Source organism: Lutra lutra, chromosome 15 (assembly GCF_902655055.1).
Source record: "Lutra lutra chromosome 15, mLutLut1.2, whole genome shotgun sequence".
Taxonomy (NCBI): Eukaryota; Metazoa; Chordata; class Mammalia; order Carnivora; family Mustelidae; genus Lutra; species Lutra lutra.
Genome location: NC_062292.1, coordinates 7,725,550 through 7,745,543, shown reverse-complemented (window position 1 = coordinate 7,745,543; position 19,994 = coordinate 7,725,550). Strand labels below are relative to the sequence as shown.

Genomic DNA, 19,994 nt, shown 5'->3' with positions numbered 1-19,994 from the left:
ATTCGAGCTGTTAAGTGAAGTCGCTACACTTACCCCAGGACGCTTGAGGCCCCAAGCCACCTTAACCAAGCCACCTTACCCAAGCCACCTTAGCCCCATCGGCTGGTCACCAACATGGCAGCCATTTTGTGGAAAAGACAATTTGTCTTTTGTTGAGCATAATTCTCTTCCAAAGACACATTAGCTGATAAATCTCCAACTTTTTCAAGATTGTTTTATTCCAACAGTTGGACCATTCAGTCAACTGTCAACTGTGTGATTGAACTAAAAAGTCAGGGTGGCCCCTCAGGAAGCTCAGCAGGCATGTGGCCGACATGTGACCGGCATGTGGCCAGTGTGTGGCACACATGTGACCGGCATGTGGCCAGTGTGTGGCTGGTATGTGGCCATTGTGTGGCAGACAGGTGACCGGCGTGTGGCAGGTATGTGGCAGGCATATGGTCATGCTGAGCTGAACTGCCCACCAGAAAGCAGAGGGTTGATCCCTGATAGGTAAGGCTTGTCTTACCAGTACAACAACATTAAGAGAACCTCAGCCAATTCATCAATCGTTTTAGCTTTTTATTCCCTTCATGATCTGGACTCAGAAGCTTTTCAGAAACCCAAATCAGTTATTGTTCCCGTGGCCCTTATTTTAAGATTGGTTCACAAAGCTGTCCTGGATTTTTGCTCTAGCTGAAAAATCTGCAAAATGAAAGCCAGTTTTTTTTTTTTTTTTCAATCTTCAATCAACACCAGTCTGAACCAAATATATATAATTAGAAATGGGTTTGAGTCATCCGAAGGTTGAGAGGACAATACTCAAAGGAAGTATAATTCTTTTTATATCTCTAGAGGGCCAGGCTTGGCGTCTTCTATCGCCTTCAGATTCTGAAGCTATAATGTAGTCACCAAGCAGACTAATGTCAGGAGTTAAAGAGAAAAGCTCACCAAAAACAACAACAACAATAACAACAACAACAACAACAACAAAAACCAGCTTACACAACAGAGGAAAAGGAACACTGCATCTTGTTTAGAAGAGAGTCATTAGCAATACTAGTAGCTGGAGAACATCTGGATAGTGTACACCGAGAGCCAGTGCCCACTTGTGTCCTGCTGATGATGAATGGGGTGCGAGGAGAGTCCTGGGGATAGCAAATGCCTAGAGTGTTCACAGACATGCTTTCATCCAATGGATCGTACCTAAAGGGACAAACATCACTCATAATTAGGGTGCCATTAAATAAAAATTTTTATTTTTATACTTCTAGTTTTTCTGTTAGTTTTTTTTTTTAAGTATAATTAACAGTGTTATATTAGTTTCAGGTGCACAATATAATGATTCAACAGTATACATGTTACTCCACTACATTACAACAAAACATATGTTACTCCAAGCTCATCATGATAAGTGTAGTTAGCATCTGTCACCACACACTGTGTTTACAGTCTTGTTGACCATATTCCCTATGTTGTACTTTTTATCTCTGTTACTTATTTTGTAACTGGAGGTTTGTACATCTTACTCTCCTTTCTCTGTTTCACCCATCCCCCTAACCACCTTCCCTCTGACAACCACCAGTTTGTTCTCTGTATTTAAGAGTCTGGGTTTTTGTCTCTTTTTTTTTCTTTATTTGTTTTGTTTCTTAAGTTTCACAAATGAATTCAATCACATGGTATTTGTCTTTCACTATCTGACTTACTTCACTTGGCATTAAACCCTCTCAGACCATCCATATTGTTGCAGATGGTCAGATCTCGTTCTTTTTTATGGCTGAATAATAATCCATTTTATACACACACACACATACACACAGCACATCTTTATCTAGTCATCTGTCAGTGGACACTGGGTTGTTCCCTTATCTTGGTATTGTAGTTAATGCTGCAGTAAACATAGAGGTGCACATGTCTTTTTGAATTCGTGTTCATTTTATTTATGCTCAGCAATGGAGTTAGTGGATCGTATGGGATTTCTCTTTTTAACTCTTGGAGGAACCTCCATACTGTTTTCCACAGTAGGTGCATCAATTTTCATTTCCACCAACAATGCGCAAGTGTTTCTTTTCTTCCACATCTTCTCCAACACTTACTATTTCTTGTGGTTTTGATTTTAGCAATTCTGGCAGCTATGATATCTTATGCTTTTGATTTGCGTTTCCCTAATGATTAGTGACACTGAGCATCATTTCATGTATCTGTTTCCCATCTGTATGTCTTCTTGGAAAAACATCTGTTCAGGTCCTTTGCCCACTTTTAATTGTATCATTTATTTCTTTGGGGTTGAGTTTAATAAGTTCATCATGGATCTTGGGTATTGAGTCCTTACTGGATAAATCATTTGCAAATATCTTCTCTTGCCCAGTAGATAATCTTTTTGTGGTTTTTTTTTTTTTAATAGTTTCCTTTGTTGTGCAAAAGCTTCTTTTGAAGAAGTCCCAGTAGTTTATTTTTGCTTTTGTTTTCCTTGCCTTTAGGACACATATCTAGAAAAATGTTTCTATGGCTGAAGTCAAAGAGATTACGGCCTGTGTTTTCTTCTAAGAGTTTTATGGTTTCAGGTCTCACATTTAGGTCATGAAAGAAATTGAAGAGGATACAAAAAAAGGGAAAGATATTTCATGATCATGGATTGGAAGAACAAATATTGTTAAAATGTTCATACTACCCAGAGCAATCTTCAGCTTTAATGCAATCCCTGTCAAAGTGCAAACAGCATTTTTCACAGAACAAGAACAAATAATAATAAAATTTGTTTGGAACCACAAGACCCTGAATAGAAAAGGCAGTCTTAAAAAGAACAGAACTGGAGGTATCACAACCCCGGACTTCAAGAGGTACTACAAAGCTGTTGTAATCAAAACAGTATGGTACGGAAACAAAAACAGACACATGACATAGAGAGCCCAGGAAGAAACCCATGATTATATGGCCATTTAATATATAACGAAGCAAGAATATACAATGGAGAAAAGACAGTCTCTTCAGTAAATGGTGCGGGAAAAAACAGACATGCCAGAGAACGAAACTGGACCACTTTCTTACCTGTACACACAAAAAAAGTAAAATTGGATTAAAGACTTAAATGTGAAACTAATTTCACCAATTAGGTTTTAAAGAATTAGTTCACTAGGTTTCCGAATTAAAATGTTAAACAATAGGCATTCCAAAACATGGTATAGAATACATGCAGAAACAAGAAGGCAGAGCAACACTGAAAATGTCTTGGGAACTTTAGTTGGCCTTAGGTTCTAATGGGTATATCTCCCTCCCAAAGTTCAGCCCTTCTTTACGGCCCCCCTTAAGAGCCATCAGTGTCTTCATTCACTCCTTGCTTCTAAATACCTCTTGCTCTGCCGTCTGGGCAGGTTGCTGTTTAAACGGGAACTATACTAAATACCTAACACTTCCCTCCGTAGTATGACTCAGAATAGAAGAACAACAGTGAACACGTACTGAGTACTGGTCATTGTTCTCTGCTACACCGAACTGTCTGTGCTTAAAAATCCTATGAGGTAGCTGTCATGGGAATAAGGTGGTGGCATTGCCCTCCAGCCAAAGACCAGCCAAGTGAAGTTGAAGAAGTTGCTTGTTACAAGGGAGAGTACACACTGTGACAAAACCTGGGCTGTCTCAATAAGCAGGTCCTAGGACTTATGGGATTAGGGCTTATGTGATTTGTGGGAGGATTTAGGAAGCAGGGCTTGGCTCAGGACTGAATGCTGTCAGGAAGTAGGGGGGAGTTTTATGATTGGGTATCTTCATTTAAGACTCATTTAGAGCGAGGGAATCCAGTGAGGCTAAAACCGTAGTTAATAAAGAAGCAGCAGTCACTCATATGGGGGGATTGTTGGCCATTTTTGTGATTTGGACAGTGCTCATGGTTTTGTTTGTGTCTAGACATGATCACGGAGTGGTCTTGTTTTTGTTTTGATGTTAGTGCACTAGAAATGGCTTATGTTTAACAAGAGAACACCAAGACACAGCTGTGAGTGCCAGGCCACTCCTGGAAATATCGAGGCCAAGTTGGCAGTCATGTGCCAGCTTCCAGATGTCAAGAACTGCTTCTGTCTGTCTCGGGGGCGTAAAGAAGTTGATGAGCTAGTCCAGAGCGATACAGCTCGAGAGTTAGAGAACCACAATGTTAATGCTATATCTGGTCCCAAAGCCCAAACTTTTGACAAAGATTTGCTCTCATTTGGTTTTCATGAAACATCTGTTTTCATCCTCCTGGATTTCCCAGCGGCATCCTGCCAAGTTTCCTGTCATATTCTGTGGGAAATTGGACTGAATCTTGAAAACAACATTGTCCATTGACTTCAGCAAGAATCCAAGCCTGGTGTGACACTCTGTTTCAAGTACAGCCTCTTTCCCTGCACCTTCCGTGCCTCGGTCAAGCATCAGATCGTGTTTAGGTACTCATGTTTACATTCACAAACTCCTCTAGTGGGTGATCTCCAGCCTCTAGCTCCAGATACTGTTTGATAGAAGTGTCCCAAGGTTAACAGAGCAAGCGAACCCCTCTTTAGAGAAAAGTATTCTTTTTTAAGTGGAAGAAAGTGCTAGGGATATTCCCCCCAGGGATATAGTGGTGCAGACAGCCTATGGCAGGAGATGCAATGGAAAGAAACAATTAAGGACACCAAACATACTGGGTCCCATGTGAGCTCTGCTACATATCAGAAAAGTATTTTACTTATTTCACTTAGCATAATACTGTCTAGGTCTCAAATGACTCCATCTCATCCCTTTTTATGGCTGTGTACTATTCCATTATACATACATACATACATACATACGTTGTGTGTGTGTGTGTGTGTGTGTGTGTTTCTGTTCACATCTTCCTTATCCATTCATCTGTCAGTGGACACAGGTTGCTTGCATATCTGAGCTATTGTACATAATGCTGCAATAAACAGGCATGCATATACCTTCTCAAATTAATGTTTTAATTTTCTTTGGGTAAGTAGCAAATAGTGAAATTACTGTATCATAAGGTAGTTCTGTTCTTAAGTTTTGGAAGAATCTCTGTACTGTTCTCCATAATAGCTGCCCCGATTTACATTCCTGCCAGTGTGTGAATGTTCCTTTCCCTCCTCATCTTCTCCAACATTTATCGTTTCTTATCTTTTTTTATTTAGGCCATTCAGACAGATGTAAAGTGATACCGTTTTGTGCTTTTGGTTTACATTTCCCTGATGAATAGTGGTGCCTCCCTCTCTTTTTGTGTCTGTAGGCCATCTGTATATCTTCCTTGGAAAATATCTATTCAGGTCCTCCATCTCTTTTTTAATTGGATTGTTTGGGGTTTTGAGTATTGAGTTGTATAAGTTCTTTATGTATTTTGCACCAAACCCTTATAGGATATATCATTTGCAAATATCTTCTCCCATTCAGTAGGTCGTCTTTTTGTTTTGTAGATGGTTTCTTCACTGTGCAATCCTTTTTATTTTGAGGTCCCATGGTTTATTTTTTGCATTTGTTTGTCTTGCCTTAAGAAACAGAAATATGTTGCAATAATCAATGTCAGAGAGATTGCTGCCTGCGTTTTCTTCTAGGAGTAGTACGGTTTCAGGTCTCATATTTAGGTTTTTCATGCATTTTGAGTTTATTTTTGTGTATGATGAAAGAAAATGGTCTGGTTTCATTCTTCTGCATGTAGCTGCCCAGCTTCCCCAGCACCATTTAATGAAGAGACTGTCTTTCCCTATTATGTATTCTTGCCTCCACTGTCATGAGTTAATTGACCACAGAAGTGTGGGTTTATTTCTGGATCCTCTATTCTGTTCCCTTGATCTTTGTGTCTATTTTTGTGTCCATGCCGTACTGTTTTGATTACCACAGCTTTGTAGTGTATCTTGAAGTCTGGGCTTGTGATGTTTCCAGCTCTGTTCTTCTATTTCAAGACTGCTTTGGCAATTCAGGGTCTTTTGTGTTCCATGCAAATTTTAGTATTATTTATTCTTGTTCTGTGAAAAATGCTGTTTGCACTTTGATAGGGATTATATTGAATCTGTAGATTGCTTTGGGTAGTATGAACATTTTAACAACATGAGCATGAGTGTCTTTGCATTTATTTGTGTGATCTTTCTTTCATCAGTGTTTTATAGCTTTTCAGAGTACAGGCCTTTCACCCCCTTGATTAAGTTTATCCCTAGTTATTTTATTCTTTTTGGTGCACTTGCAAATGGAGTTGTTTTCTTAATTTCTTTTTCTGCCACTTTCTTACTAGTCTTATTAGTGTATAGAAATGCTGGTTATTAATTTTGCATTCTGCAACTCTACTGAATACATCTATTCTATTCGTTTTTGGTGGAGTCTAGGGTTTTCTATGTTATAGTATCATGTCCTCTGCAAATAAGGAAGTTTAACTCTTTTTTACCAATATGGATTCCTTTTTTTCTTTTTCTTACCCAAGTGCTATGGCTAAGGCTTCTAGTCCTATGTTGAATAAAAGTGGCAAGAGTGGATGTCCTTGCTTTGTTCCTGACCTTAGAGAAAAAACTCTCAGTTTTTCACCATTGAGTGTGATGTTAGCTATGGGTTTTTCATAGATGGCCTTTATTATGTGGAGGTATGTTTCCTGTATATCCACATTGGTGAGACCTAGTTGGTAATTTAAACATTAGATAAAATTCTTTTTTAAAATATTTATTGAAAATGATAAGATTCCCTGGAAACCCAATGACCAGAGCCTTTCACTATTACTCTAAAGCTGGCTCCTCAGTAGGGTGACTTCTAGGGGCAGTCGGCTTCCAAGGTGTGAGCACTGAGTTCCACAGACTCGGGTAATGCAGGGAAGGTCCAAGGAAGGTCACTGTCCCTCCACTAGGTCTTCCTTCATGAACAGGCTAAACACTTTCACAAACACCCTGCATGTCCAGATTTGAGACTTCAGTGGAGAAGTCCACGTAAAGCTCATACGACCACTCTCCTTCATCCCTGCCTTGCCCCAAACCTTTAGTCGTTCTCCTGGCCCCATGGAGACGCTTCCCCAGCCACTGACTTTATCCCATGGTGGTCTCATCTCAGTGGACTCCTTTTCCCTGTGGGATCCTGCTTCAGCTCTATCCAGGGGCACCTCCTTGTTTCACTGTCGCCCATTTTTTCCAGCTACTAGGCTCTGCTTCTGCCAACCCCAACACCATCTGAGGAAGGCTTACATTTAAGACCAGCAAGGGCTGACCTCGAGAAGCAAGTGAAAATGTTGTATTTCATACATTTGAAATAGCCGTTCTGTTGTGACCTTTCTGACCCCGAGTGCCCGCCACCAGTGGTCCTGAGGAATGACTCCGTGCCCTCACAGTTGTGACTAAAGTGTCTGGAATCTGTTGGTGGTTAAAGCACAGTTGTTCACATATAAAGAATTCTGCCACCTCTCTTCTTTGATTCAAACAAATCTGTGACCCTTTCAAGCAAGAGTATAGCAGAAACATCCTTCTCATCTCTTCTCAGCAGAAGAGCGGGATCTTGGTACAGCTGAAGCTAACACTGTTTGAGCCAGGCACTGAGAGAAATGTCGTACGTGCATTTTGTTCCATTTGTTTTTCATAGCAATCCTCTGATGCTTACCCGTGCACAGATGAGTTCAGTGCAAAGCCCCAGGTAGAGCTAGTCGGTCTTCTGAGCTTGTTCTAGAAGATGACCTGCTGTGTCTCCATTAGGTCATATTGAGAGGCCTCTCATTTGCAGGAAAAGGCTATCAGAATTACCATCCTGGCACCCTTCTAGATGTCAAATTTCACATTAATGCTTACCCGTATTAGTCATGTTGTATCATACTAAAGAGTGGTTGTCTTCTTTCACAGTTATGAGGAGCTTGCAGCAGTGTTTGGGATGCATTTAATATCACTCCATGCATCAGGAAAGAGTCAGTGGAGAATGACCGGGAGTGGGAGGGAAGTGGCTTTGTTCCCCAACTACTGATAGCTTTGATCTACCCCCAACCACAGCATAGAGGACATAACCTCCACCTGAAAACTAGGGGACATCTGTTCCTGAGAAAAATGTGGACAGGGAAGCAATGACATTCTTATTCAACCTTGGATCAGATATATCCAAACATAGTGTTTGCCGTATGTGAGCAATTAACTGAAAAACACTATAGGTCTGATGTAGAAGAAAAAAAACAACAACAAAGGACACCAGCAAGATTTGGGCATACCAGAAGTGAATAATGGCTGACGAGTTCACTTTTCAGTGACAAAAATCAAATGAGTCTCTGGATTTCTACTTTCAGTGGTATTCTATCTCTGACTCCATTGTGTGTGGGATAGTGTGGACTCTTTTAAGGCAGTCCGCATTCAAAAGATGAGCTCATCTTGGTCTCTGTGCCCCAGTGCTGGCAGATGCGAGAGACACGTATAGAGGACAGTTAGCACACTGACCAGTGTGAGCGCTGCCACTGATACTGATCACGGACAACCATGCTTGTGAAATCTTCCAGGTGGGTCTCTGGGCATGACCATCTCCAGGTTTTCTGCTCCCTTAGCACCAGAAGAGAGATTTATGTTAAATTCATGGGCTCAAGATCAGAGGGCATGAGGCTGACCTAGAGCTAGGCTCCTGAATTCAGAAGGGAACTTGTTTTCATCTTTCTCCACCATTTACTCATTTCAAAGGCCAGGCATTCATTCTATAAACATTTTCCAGGCAAGTACCATAATCCAGCACTGGAAAAAAAAAAAAAAAGAAGCTGATATAGTGTCTTCAGAGACTACAGAGTCACCTAGGGGAAACAGACAGACGTACACAATTTTTTTTTAACTATGATACAGTATAAAACACGCCCCAGGTATAGTACTAGACAAAGTGGAAAACAGGTTGACCAGAAAAGGCATCACAGAATTAATAATAATAGGTACTGTGACTTCTAACCATGTGCTAAGTGGGGTTATTAGCATAATGGTTAGGCATGCAGGCTTCTGAGTTAGACCCAAGTTCAAATCTCAGCTGTGTCATTTACCAATGAGAAAATCACTATCGCAGCCTCCATTCCCCTGTGTAGACCTCCATTCCCCTGTGTAGAATGAGGACGAACACTGTCTACCAGACCCACTATCAAGGTGGAAGTCAGTGAGGCACCCAGTACGTTTCACACATGGGGCTGCCAGAACGAATTACATACTTGGTGGTTTCAGAGAGCAGGAACGTACTTACCCAGTCACACTTCTGGAGGCTAGAAGTGTGAAGTCAAGGTGTCGGCAGAGCTATGCTCTCCCTGAAGGCTCTAGCGGGGAAATCTTTCCTCACCTCCTTCTAGCTTCCGGGTGTTGCCGGCAATCCGTAGCTTCCTTGGCTTGTAGTGTGTCGCTCCAATCTGTCTTCACATAGCCATCTCCCCTGTGTGTCTGTATAAATTTTCCTCTTCTATAAGGATGCCAGTCATATTCGATTTAGGACCCACCATAATTCAGTATGACTTCATCAGGATTGCAGCAGCAAAGACCGTATTTCTCGTCACATTCATGGACTCCAGGTGGAAATGCATTTGCGGGGAGGGGGCACTATTCAACACAGGACACACGTCAGCTAAACACTCCATCAATACTGGCTGTCAAAATTATGATTATTATTAAATTCTGACAGCAAACCTTAGAGATCAGCATTGTCCTCACTGCACAATAAACTGAAATGTAAAAATTAGGTAATTTACAGGATTGCAGGATTAAGATTCAAATGTGCCTTGTCTGAATTTAAAATCTAGGAGGGACAGGGTGCCTGGGTGGCTCAGTCAGTGAAGGGTCCAACCCTTGGTTTCAGCTCAGGTCGTGATCTCGGGGTTGTGAGATCCAGCCCCTCATTTTCTCTGTGCTCTCTGTGGGGAGTCTGCTTGAGATTCTCTCTGTCCGTCTCCCCTGCCTCCCCACACTCACACTCCTCCTCTCTCAAATAAATAAATTAATCTTAAAAAAAAAAAAAAAAAGATAAAACCAGGCAGGGTCACTAGCTACCGTCATGCAGGAGCCTAGAGGAAGTCATCCTGTCACACAAGTAAGTTCTCCAAGCAGCACTAACTGGGTTGATAGGGCATGGAAAGGGGGATGAAGGTGGGCAAGACATCGATGTCCTGAATCCCTAGAGGGCAAGGCCGAAAGACCCTTGTGGACTTGATGAACCCAGCCTCCTCATTGCTCAGGGGAGTAGACAAAGACTGAAAACAGGATGATTTCCCTAAGGCCCTGTGTCTGATTGGTGTAAGATTTAGACTTCTATCCACCATCTTTGGCCTCAGGTGCAGCACTGCTGTTTTCTTCCCCCCTTCTCTCCCTCCCTCCACCGGCTCCCTCCCTCCCTCTCTCTCTCCTTCCCTTCCTCCCTCCCTCATTTTCTCCCTTCCTTCCCTCCTTCCTTCCTTTTTGATGGTGGCCGCAGGCAAGGCCAGAGAACATGGGCCCCCTGGAGGTCAAGGAGGCCCTGATCTTGGGGACAGCTACTTACCCACATGGGAGCCAGAGCTCAGTTTCTCCACCTCCTACCCCTACCCCAGACAAAAAGCCTGTTTTCATACCTGCTAAACCAGTATAAAAGTTGAGATGCTCAAGTGAAATGCTCAGGGCTTCCCTGGAGAAGATAGCTTGGCAGTGTTGATTCAACCTGCAAAAAGGTACAAAAGCGTGAAGGTCAGATGCAGAGCTGAATGTTCCTGACACCCTGTCAGCAAAAAGTGGGGTGGGCTCTGTCTTCAGTGTTAAATGAGATTAGCAACCACTGGCAGTTACCCTAGACAATTTTTTGAAATCTCTCAGATTGGTAACCACAGAGGAACATGTAAGTCTTGTACCTGGCTCCTGCCAAGGCCCGGGGACTGAACGCCCCAGGTCCCTCACCCTGTCTTCTGTCTCTACACCACAGTCCAGGAGACCTTTCCAATTCAAGCCTGGTCATGCCCCTACCCTCATTGCCTGCTTCCCCATAACCTTCAGCATAAATGTGAAGCTGTTTATCCCAGCTCGAAGCCCCTGAGGATCTGCTATCTGTGTCCCTACAGTTTTACCCAGAAAAACATATTTACACACTCACACATGTTCTCCCTAGCTCACTCTGCTTTAGCCTCTCAGCTCTGATCATATCTCACCACCCCAGGAGCCGCGGTGCCTTTGTACATGTCTGACACGCCCCTTCTGCTCTGCCTCCACCCACTTTATAACCTCTAATTGCCCTGAATGTGTTTGTACATCCAGTGCTAGGAAGCTATACTGAAGGAGTACTTGCACAGATGCACAAAGATAGATGCTCAAGGATGCTCATTGCTTTATGTCTTGCATTAGAGAAAAATACGGCAAGTCTATCTGCAGGTGAAGTAGCATGTATGCCTCATTCTGTAGCCACTGTGGGCTGATAGAATGAAGCCAGGCCCATGTAGGTGCATGGGGAAAAACCTCCAGGACATACTGGAGGAGTCCTAGGGGGTCCTTTGCAGCAGGTGACGTCTTCTGTGTTCTTGAGTAGTGTCTTTGAGGGGGAGCTGGAGGAAGGGGTAGGAGGGAGTTTAACATCAGTGGACTCAGGTGTCCCTAGCACACCCATCCCTGGGTGTTCAGATCACAGAACATGCATCCTTGTGCTGTTTGTGTATGATCATGTGTTACTGTGTCGCTGTCATCGACCGAATGAGAAAGCACCTGTAATGCTCACAAAGTGAGCCTGGACGCAGATGAAGCCGGTGCTGCTGTGCCCTGGGTGTACGCCATCGAAGGTCAGAAACCTGCGTTCACATTCTCAACTTGTTGCTGGCTAGGTCTCCCACTTGGGGCAAGTGTCTTTGCCTGTGTGCCTGAGCTTTCCCTCCATCTGTGCACCGCGGGAAGTGGAAGAAATCCCTCTGTGGTCTCTGTGTCGCAGGATTGTACTGGTGCATTCTTCTTGAGGCTAGTGCCATGTTCGTAGGAGTCACTTCTTGTGTATTGTTAACAAATTATTGGTGTGTGCCAAGTCATAGGCGCCATTCTGAGCCTTTTAAATGTCCTGACCATTTTAAAAGCATCTATCAGGTGTGTGGACTAAGTACTCTTAACTCCGTTTTGTAGAAGGAGAATGAGACCCAGAGATTGTGTGTCTTGTCCAACAAAATCATGCAGATAGAAAGCCATAGAACTGAGCATAATTCCAGGCAGTCTGACATTATGGAACCTGGACTGCATCCTGGCCAGAAAACCAAGCAGCCCTGGAAGACCTTGGAGAGTCGGACGTTTATTTCATGCCAGCAGACCCCGAGGAGAGTAATCTCTCAAGGTCTGAGCACAAACAAAGGGGACAGTTTGTACACTTTTACTTCTGTATCTGTGCCACTCTTGTGGCCGTGGCCGGTCGGGCAGGGGAAAACCTGGAATGGCCCTGGGCCGGGACTGGGATTCCCTTGCTGGATTGATCGGCCACCTCAGAACCCAGATTTTCCTTATTATTCCCCCCCCCTCAATGCCCCTTTAAACACCTGGTTTAGAGGACATCATCTTTATCATCTGCGGGGCAACAGTGAGTAAGGTGCAGCTGGAGTCTGATCTTGGCAATCTGAGCAGTGTGGACTTGGTAAAGGCATTAAAAATACAAGGACCAAATGCTACTATGAGGAGGGGGCCGATGAGGAGGAGGAGCCAAGGGAACCATTTGCCAGTAGTGGTAATGCGAGAGTTTGCCCCCCCCGCCAGGTCGGGCAGGCTAAAGGCAGTGAGGAACAACACCCCAGGCAGCAGAAGACCAGGACTGACTGGGCTCAGAAAGACCATAGTGAAATGCACTTAGGAGTAGACAGCAGAGGGCCAGCAAAAGTGGAGGGTCCCCGGCTTAGTTAGAGGGTGCCATCGTGGCTAGCTGGACCGCAGATCCAACCTGTGGACAAGGAAGTATAGTACAACACCCTGTGGTCACCCAAGAAACAACAGTAATGGCAAGTCTCTGGGGGAAAGTCCAGCCAGAAGGGGCAACAGAGTCGAGTCTGACCCCTAAGATGATGGATATCGTGCCGGTGAGAACTAGGGAGCACAGCAAGCAGGTGTCCCTTAGTCGGTGGGGTCTCGTCGGAGGCAAAGCTGGAGTGGGTGTGTGGGGTTTGGCTGACTTGCCATTGCTCTGGCTCTTTGTCCGAGTGATGAGCTTTTTTTCACTCTGGATTGGTGGACCCACAGGTGACACAGGCGACCTTAAAGGCAGTAGGGGTGGTTAGAACAAAGAGTGAGGCCCTGTCCACTGTGGTTTGAGGGGGTCCCTTTTCCAGTCTTTGACCCACACTGAGTCTCCTGCCTGGAAGGCGTGCGCACATGGGACCCTGTGGAGACTGGGGCCTCTCAGTGGTGCGTCTTTGTCATTTATTTAGGGTGGCCCCCAGGCCTGAAGTTGTTTTTTTATTTCTTTTTCTCCAATCTGATGTAAGTTTCCTGGAAGACTCCTCAGGCACAGGGAAGCTGGTCCATACACGAATTCGAAAGGGGAGTAACTTAGCGTCCTGGGTGTGCAGTGGGCATGCAGGAGGGCCAGGGGTGGCAGATCTGGCCTTGGGAGGCTAGTCTCCTGACAAAACTTTGCTAAGGTTCCCTTGAGGGTGTGATTCATTCACTTTACTTTCCCTGAGCTTTGGGGCCGGAAGGCAGTGTGCAGCCCCCAAATGATGTTGAGAGACCTGGTTAAGACCTGTGCAGTGTCTGCTACAAATGCGGGCCCATCGTTACCATGGATTGTTAATGGCGGGCTGAACTGGGGCATAATCTCCCATAAGAGAACTTTGGCTCCTTCCTGGCTTCACTCTATCCTGTTCGGGAAGGCATTGACCCATCCAGAGAATGTATATACTATTTTTTAAAATTTTATTTTATTTTTTCAGTGTTCCAGCATTCATTGTTTATGCCCCACACCCAGTGCTCCATGCAATCTGTGCCCTCCTTAATCCCCACCACCAGGCTCACCCAACCCCCCACCCCCTCCCCTCCAAAACCCTGTTTGTTTCTCAGAGTCCACAGTCTCTCATGATTTGTCTCCCCCTCCGATTTCCCCCAATTCACTTTTCCTCCCCATCTCCTCACGTCCTCCGTGTTATTCCTTATGCTCCACAAGTAAGTGAAACCATATGATAATTGACTTTCTCTGCTCGACTTATTTCACTCAGCATAATCTCCAGTCCTGTCCATTTTGATACAAAAGTTGGGTATTCATCCTTTCTGAAGGAGCCATAATACATATATAGTATATATGGACCACATCTTTATCCATTCATCTGCTGAAGGGCATCTCAGCTCCTTCCACAGTTTGGCTACTGTGGCCATTGCTGCTATGAACATTGGGGTAGAGATGGTCCTTTTCACTACATCTGTATCTTTGAGATAAATACCCAGTCGTGCAATTGCAGGGTCATATGGTAGCTCTATTTTTAATTTCTTAAGGAATCTCCACACTGTTTTCCAGAGTGGCTATACTAGCTTGCATTCCCACCAACAGCGTAAGAGGGTTCCCCTTTCTCCACATCCTCTCCAACACTTGTTGTTTCTTACCTTGTTAATTTTGGCCATTCTAACTGGTGTAAGGTGGTATCTCAGTGTGGTTTTGATTTGAATCTTCCTGATAGCTCATGATGATGAACATTTTTTCATGTGTTAGCCATGTGTATGTCTTCTTTGGAGAAGTGTCTGTTCATGTCTTCTGCCCATTTTTTGACGTGATTATGTTTTTTGGGTGTTGAGTTTGAGGAGTTCTTTATAGATCTTAGATATCAGCCCTTGGTCTGTAGTGTCATTTGTGAATATCTTCTCCCATTCTGTGGATTGCCTCTCTGTTTCCTTTGCTGTGCAGAAGCTTTTTACCTTGCTGAAGTCCCGAAAGTTCATTTTCACTTTTGTTTCCTTTGCCTTTGGAGACATGTCTTGAAAGTTGCTGTGGCCAGTGTTGAAGAGGTTACTGCCTATGTTCTCCTCTGGGATTTTGATAGATTCCTGCCTCATGTTGAGGTCTTTCATCCATTTTGAGTTTATTTTCATGTATGGTGTAAGAGAATGGTCGAGTTTCATTCTTCTCTACATAGCTGTCCAATTTTCCCAGCACCATTTATTAAAGAGACTGTCTTTTCTCCACTGGATATTTTTTCCTGCTTTGTTGATTATTTGACCATAGAGTTGCGGGTCCATATCTGGATTCTCTACTCTGTTCCACTGGTCTATGTGTCTGTTTTTGTGCCAGTACTATGCTGTCGTTGTAGTAAAGCTTAAAATCAGGCAACATGATGCCAGGTTTGTTTTTCTTTTTCAACATTTCCTTAGCGATTCGGGGTCTCTTCTGGTTCCATACACATTTTAGGATTGTTTGTTCCAGCTCTTTGAATAATGCTGGTGGAAATTTGATCAGGATGGCCTTGAAAGTATAGATTACTTTGGGCAGTATAGACATTTTAACAGTGTTTATTCTTCTGATCCATGAGCATGGAATGCTTTTCCATCTTTTTCTGTCTTCAATTTCTTTCATGAGTGTTCAGTAGTTCCTGGAGTACAGATCCTTTACCTCTTTGGTTAGGTTTATTCCAAGGTATCTTATGGTTCTTGGTGCCATAGTAAATGGAATCAATTCTCTAATTTCCCTTTCTATATTTTTATTGTTAGTGTATAAGAAAGCAACTAATTTCTGCATATTGATTTTGTATCCTGCCACATTACTTAATTGCTGTATGAGTTCTAGTAGTTTGGGGCTAGAGTCTTTGGGCTTTTCCATATAAAGGATCATGTCATCTGCGAAGAGAGAGAGTTTGACTTCTTCTTTGCCAATTTGAATACATTTTATTTCTTTTTGTTGTCTGATTGCTGTTGCTAGGACTTCTAGTACTATGTTGAACAACAGTGGTGAGAGTAGGAATCCTTGTGTTCCTCATCTCAATGGGAAGACTGTCAGCTTTTCCCCATTGAGAATGATATTCACTGTGGGTTTTTCATAGATCAATTTTTTGAAGTTGAGGAACGTTCTCTCTATCCCTATACTTTAAAGAGTTTAAATCAGGAATGTGTATACTATTACTAGGAGACATCTGAACCCCTGCTCGGCTGCGAAGTCTATTTTTAGCTCTTTGAAAGGGGTTACTCCCATCCCCCTGGGGGGGCCTGCAGAGCAGGCTGGGCATTATTTTTTAGCACATGTTACACACCACTCACTGGTTGCTCAGCACAGTGCCGGCAGCTGGCAGATGCAGCCGTGCTTCTGGAGAAGGCCTCTAATAAAGTTTTTCCCAGGTGGGTGAGTCAGTGGTATTTCTTGACTAGATGCCCTCCTGTTGCTGTTGGGATGAAGATGTGCCCATCTAGCAACACCCATCACCCCTTTTTAGGGTGGCCCCTCAGCCATGGCCCATTTTTTTCCTCTTAGTGTAACTGGGCGGAGGGACTTCTGGGGGTGTCAGGGCCATGGTGAGGGAAGGAGCTCTGTGTCCTTACTGGCTGCAGTCTTGGCAGCCTCGTTTGCCAGATGATTTCCCCATGCTATAGGGTTGTCTCCTTTCTGGGTTCCCTTACAGTACAGGATTGCTGCTTCTCTTGGAAGCCAGATGGCTTCAAGGAGTTTTAGTATCTCTTCTTTGTTTTTGATAGCTTTTTCTGCACCAGTTAGGAGGCCCCTCTCCTTGTAGATGGTCCCCTGTAGACGCACAGTAGGGAAGATGTACCGAGAGTCCGTGTGTGGATGGTGACCCTCTTGCCTTCACTGAGGGTGAGGGCTCGGACTAAGGTGTATAGTTCAGCCTGTTGTGCTGACAGTCCAGCTGGTAATGCCTTAGCTTCTAGGACTTCAATGGTCATGGTCACTGCATAACCCGCTTTCCGGGCACCCTCTTGTGGTAATTGCTGCCATTGCCGAATAGCGTGAGCTCTGGATTCTTTATGGTTTAATCCTGTAAGTCTGGACGGCTCACATAGACTTTATCAGTTACCTCAGAGCAGTCATGGTCTAGTTCCCCCTCTTCCGTGGGGAGAGGGGTTGCTGGGTTTAATGTCCTTACTGTTCCGAGGGGGACCCATGGATTCTTGCAGAGGAGCCCTTGGTACTGTGCTAGCCGGGAGCTGGAAAGGAAATGGTGCCCCTGTGTGTTCATAAGGGACGTAACTGCATGAGGGACCTGGGTGTTAAGTTCTTGTCCCAGGGTGAGCCTGTCTGCCTCCTTAATGAGTAGGACTGTGGCTGCCAGCGCCCTGAGTCAGGGCTCTTTGACAGATATGCAGCTGGCCATTGTCAAGGCCCAACTGTCTGGGTAAGTACCCCGAGTGCTATCTTTTTTTTATGTACCACGAGATTGAAGGGTTTTTCTACATTTGGTAGGCCTAGGGCTAGAACCTGCCCAGGGCAGCCTTTAGCTCTGTGAAGGCAGCTTCTGCTTTCTCAGTCCAGGCAGGGGGTTTTCAATTTGGTCCCCCTAAGAGATCATGGAGGGGTCTTGTTACTGCTGAGAACCCAGGAATCTGGATGTGGCAGAATCCTGCAGGCCCCAGGAATTCTCGTAGGCCCTTTTCTGGGGCTGTGGCAAAGAGATGGTGGCTTTCTTTCTCTGGCCCTAGTTCTCTCTTCTCTTGGGTGAGGAGGAAACCGAGGTATCAGACCTGCTGTTGGCAGATTTAGGTCTTCCTCCCTGAGATTCGATATCCTGAGTTTGACAGGAGCTGTAGGCGATCCTCTGTGCCTTGTGTGCAGTCACTGGCAAGGAGGTCATCCACATCCTGGAGGAGGGCGCATGCATTTGGGATGACTGGGTGCAGGGAGGTGGCCACCTTGTTGATGGGCAGAGGTCTTGACCTGGTCGATATCCCCTCCTGGCTTCTTGACCGGCGGGAGTGGGGTATGCCAAGCCGACTGGCACTTGATCAGGATACCTGCTTTTTAAGTCCGGCCAGGTGTTCTTGAATGCCAACGTTAGCTTCTTGTGGGAGGGGATATTGCCTTTGCCTCTGGGGTTGGGCTCTCGGGATCAGTTCAACAATGATAGGGGCCCGATTCTGGGCTAGTCCAGGTGGGTTTTCTTTAGACCATACTGAAAGGAAGTGAACCTGAAATCCAGCAGGCCATTCGGCTCGGCCTGGCCACAGAATAGCCTCCATTCTTTTTGCCTTGGTGTGGTAATTGCTAGTACCAGAGACCCTGTCTCCTCTTGCCCTGGGTTCATTCGGAGGCTGCTGTGCCCGGTGGGCTGAAAGGTTATCTGAACCCCAAGCTTGGAGAGTATGCCTCAGCCCAGGAGGGGGATGGGGCAATAGATACAGAGGAACTCATGTTGGACCTGGTGGCCCCTGAGTTTACACTGACGAGCCTGGCAAATTGCCAGTGTCCTCGTAGCCCCAAGGATGATCGCAGTCCTCTTGCTGAAAGGGGCCATTGGGGAGGTGACAAGAGAGTGCTCGGCCCCAGTATCAATTGTAAAAGTCACTGGTTGGCCCCCTATTTTTATTCTGACCATGAGCTCATGGAGGCCAAGGAGGAGAGAGCCTGGTTCCCCTTAGTCTATTTCTGCAAGGCCTATGAGGTCCCCCTTTTTCAGGGAGCCTTTCCCCAGTTGAGACATACTTTATTTTAATGTCCCTTTTCTTAACAGTAGGCACATTGATCCCTGGCCAAGGGGGTTCTGGGTTTCCCCTGTGTGGTGGTTGGGGCCTCTCCACCCTATAGACCTGTCAACAGGGCCACCCTGGAAACCCTTTCCCAGAATGAACAGGTGGGCTTGTGTGTCCACTTGAAGGGGTCGGTGGTGGAGAAAGGTTGATAATACATCATGGAACGGCCGGGCTGGACTGTCTTTATGGTGCCGCTCCGGTTCTTGCACCGGCATTTGGAGGGTGCTTGGCCCGGCCTGGAAAACAACCTGGCTGCTGGTCTTAGAGAAAGTAGATCCTCTGGGCCTGGGGCGCCGGGGGGACTGATGGCTGTAGAGTGTCTGGAACTAGAGGCCAGGTGTAGACGGCCTTGGGGGTGCGTACGGAGGGGACAGGATCGGTTTAGCCTTGGGATCTCTGGCTGGGGCTTCTGTCGGTCTTTTGGGGCCACTTGGATGAGGTGATTAAGACCCCAGCCCATCCCTTCCGAATGGCACCCAGGGGGTAGGGTCTGGGCAAGTCCTAGCCAGGATTCAATGTACAGAAATTGGTCTGGGTGTTTTGGCGTTCCTGTTACAACGAACCAAACCCGATGAGTCTCTGGGACAGCTAATGTCCCTTTTGAAGGCCATCCAGCATTGAAAGTGGGTCATTCTAATTCACATAGGGTCCTCAGTTTGCCAGGATGCATTTTAACTCCATAGTCTTTTGAAAGGCCCTTTCTTGGATTTTGATCCTACAGTCTGGGACTGTAGTTTGACTCTGCCTTGGTCCCATAGTGATGTTCCTGTGTGTCGCCAGCGCGGAGACAAAGGGTGGGTGTCCCTGCAGAGCACAGACCAGGTACATGCTCACCTGTCCGCCCTCCAGGAGGAGAAATGTACCTCTTGGCCACCGCGAGTCCATATAAACCCCAGATTGGCACCCCAAGGGCTCACTTTAGACCTTATGAGGTCACCCCAGAGCAGGTCAGGGCCCACTCAGACTCCGTACGCTTCTGGGGGCCCTAAGGGTGCTGCCCGCGGAGCCATGGACTCAGGCCGCCTGACCCGCCAGATCAAACTGCACATCCGCTCGCGCTTTCACACCGAAGTTCTTACAGTTCCTCCCCCCAGGCCCTGACCTGCACAATTCCTTTCCTTTCGGAAATTCTTTCCTGCCCCCCCCCACTTTCGGGGGGTTCCTGACCTGAAGAAAACCTCCCCCAGGAGTCCCTACCTGTGAGACCTCTGAGAGCTGTCTGGGAGGAGATCAGTCTCCCCTTCCGCCCTGATGGGGTCCTGGGGCCCCGGGCCTCGCCGGAGCCCGACGTCGCGACCAGGTCCTCACCTGCCAAGTCTCCTGAGTCCGGGCGGGAATGGCGGAGCGGCCCGGCGCGCCCCGCGCGGGAGGCTGCCAGAAAGCAGGCAGCGCGCCTTCTTTACGACCCTCGTGCGTCGCCGCCGCAAACCGGTGGCCATGATGGTGCTGGCG

General features: G+C 45.7%; 1 protein-coding gene and 1 long non-coding RNA gene across 7 annotated transcripts in view; one reads left to right on the top strand and one right to left on the bottom strand.

Moving 5' to 3' along the window:
- The window catches only part of PLD5 (phospholipase D family member 5), a 391,790-nt gene that overhangs the window by 336,746 nt on the left and 35,050 nt on the right, over positions 1-19,994 (top strand). The gene's annotated exons all lie outside the window — the stretch shown is intronic.
- LOC125086316 (uncharacterized) lies at positions 7,257-19,983 on the bottom strand. 3 transcript variants are annotated; one of them, XR_007123153.1, is made up of 4 exons: positions 19,740-19,983; positions 10,493-10,578; positions 9,142-9,488; positions 7,257-8,468 (listed from the first exon to the last, which is right to left on the bottom strand). It is a non-coding gene; the product is annotated as an uncharacterized LOC125086316 (long non-coding RNA). The 3 variants fall into 3 exon arrangements; XR_007123152.1 differs by having other exon boundaries at positions 9,142-9,332; XR_007123154.1 differs by having other exon boundaries at positions 9,235-9,332.